Here is a 2,500-nt window from a genome sequence, read left to right as displayed (position 1 = left end):
GTGTGTTGTGTGTACATGAGTGTGTGTGTATATACATGAGTGTGTGTATATATACATGATTGTGTGTTGTGTGTACATGAGTGTGTGTGTATATACATGAGTGTGTGTATATATACATGAGTGTGTGTGTATATACATGAGTGTGTGTGTATATATATATATATATATATATATATATATATATATATATATATATATATATATATATATATATTTTTTAGAATCCCTTATTAGTCCCGCGAGGGGAAATTCAACCATTCACACACTGATGGGAGTAGGCTGTAGGCTGTAGGCTGTAGGTTGTAGGTTGTAGGTTGTAGGTTGTAGGCTGTAGGTTGTAGGCTGTAGGTTGTAGGCTGTAGGTTGTAGGCTGTAGGTTGTAGGTTGTAGGTTGTAGGCTGTAGGTTGTAGGTTGTAGGCTGTAGGTTGTAGACTGTAGGTTGTAGGTTGTAGGTTGTAGGTTGTAGGCTGTAGGTTGTAGGTTGTAGGCTGTAGGTTGTAGGCTGTAGGTTGTAGGCTGTAGGTTGTAGGCTGTAGGTTGTAGGCTGTAGGTTGTAGGTTGTAGGTTGTAGGTTGTAGGCTGTAGGTTGTAGGTTGTAGGTTGTAGGCTGTAGGCTGTAGGTTGTAGGCTGTAGGCTGTAGGTTGTAGGTTGTAGGTTGTAGGTTGTAGGCTGTAGGTTGTAGGCTGTAGGTTGTAGGCTGTAGGCTGTAGGCTGTAGGCTGTAGGCTGTAGGTTGTAGGCTGTAGGTTGTAGGCTGTAGGTTGTAGGTTGTAGGTTGTAGGTTGTAGGCTGTAGGTTGTAGACTGTAGACTGTAGATTGTAGGCTGTAGGCTGTAGGTTGTAGGCTGTAGGTTGTAGGTTGTAGGTTGTAGGTTGTAGGTTGTAGGCTGTAGGTTGTAGGTTGTAGGCTGTAGGTTGTAGGTTGTAGGCTGTAGGTTGTAGGCTGTAGGTTGTAGGTTGTAGGTTGTAGGTTGTAGGCTGTAGGTTGTAGGTTGTAGGCTGTAGGTTGTAGGCTGTAGGCTGTAGGTTGTAGGCTGTAGGTTGTAGGCTGTAGGTTGTAGGTTGTAGGTTGTAGGCTGTAGGTTGTAGGTTGTAGGCTGTAGGTTGTAGACTGTAGGTTGTAGGCTGTAGGTTGTAGGTTGTAGGTTGTAGGTTGTAGGCTGTAGGTTGTAGGTTGTAGGCTGTAGGTTGTAGGCTGTAGGTTGTAGGCTGTAGGTTGTAGGCTGTAGGTTGTAGGCTGTAGGTTGTAGGTTGTAGGTTGTAGGTTGTAGGCTGTAGGTTGTAGGTTGTAGGCTGTAGGCTGTAGGCTGTAGGTTGTAGGCTGTAGGCTGTAGGTTGTAGGTTGTAGGTTGTAGGTTGTAGGCTGTAGGTTGTAGGCTGTAGGTTGTAGGCTGTAGGCTGTAGGCTGTAGGCTGTAGGTTGTAGGCTGTAGGTTGTAGGCTGTAGGTTGTAGGTTGTAGGTTGTAGGCTGTAGGTTGTAGGTTGTAGGCTGTAGGTTGTAGACTGTAGACTGTAGATTGTAGGCTGTAGGCTGTAGGTTGTAGGCTGTAGGTTGTAGGTTGTAGGTTGTAGGTTGTAGGTTGTAGGCTGTAGGTTGTAGGTTGTAGGTTGTAGGTTGTAGGTTGTAGGTTGTAGGCTGTAGGTTGTAGGTTGTAGGCTGTAGGTTGTAGGCTGTAGGTTGTAGGTTGTAGGTTGTAGGCTGTAGGTTGTAGGTTGTAGGCTGTAGGTTGTAGGCTGTAGGTTGTAGGCTGTAGGTTGTAGGCTGTAGGTTGTAGGTTGTAGGTTGTAGGCTGTAGGTTGTAGGCTGTAGGTTGTAGGTTGTAGGCTGTAGGCTGTAGGCTGTAGGTTGTAGGTTGTAGGCTGTAGGCTGTAGGTTGTAGGTTGTAGGTTGTAGGTTGTAGGCTGTAGGTTGTAGGCTGTAGGTTGTAGGCTGTAGGCTGTAGGTTGTAGGCTGTAGGCTGTAGGTTGTAGGCTGTAGGTTGTAGGCTGTAGGTTGTAGGCTGTAGGTTGTAGGTTGTAGGTTGTAGGTTGTAGGCTGTAGGTTGTAGGTTGTAGGCTGTAGGTTGTAGACTGTAGATTGTAGGCTGTAGGTTGTAGGCTGTAGGTTGTAGGCTGTAGGTTGTAGGCTGTAGGCTGTAGGCTGTAGGCTGTAGGCTGTAGGTTGTAGGTTGTAGGCTGTAGGTTGTAGGTTGTAGGCTGTAGGTTGTAGACTGTAGATTGTAGGCTGTAGGTTGTAGGCTGTAGGTTGTAGGCTGTAGGTTGTAGGCTGTAGGTTGTAGGCTGTAGGCTGTAGGCTGTAGGCTGTAGGCTGCACACCTGCACACCTGCACACCTGCACACCTGCACACTTGCACCAAGTTCACCATCAGGAGCAATCAGTGTCTTCAGGGACACAACGACACAAGCTTAAAGTGTATACATGAGTGTGTGTTGTGTGTACATGAGTGTGTGTGTATATATACATGAGTGTGTGTATATATATATATGAGTGTGTGTGTA

The sequence above is a fragment of the Callionymus lyra genome, chromosome 6 (genome assembly GCF_982586985.1).
Source record: "Callionymus lyra chromosome 6, fCalLyr1.hap1.1, whole genome shotgun sequence".
Taxonomy (NCBI): domain Eukaryota; kingdom Metazoa; phylum Chordata; class Actinopteri; order Syngnathiformes; family Callionymidae; genus Callionymus; species Callionymus lyra.
Note: the sequence above shows the minus strand (reverse complement) of the source record.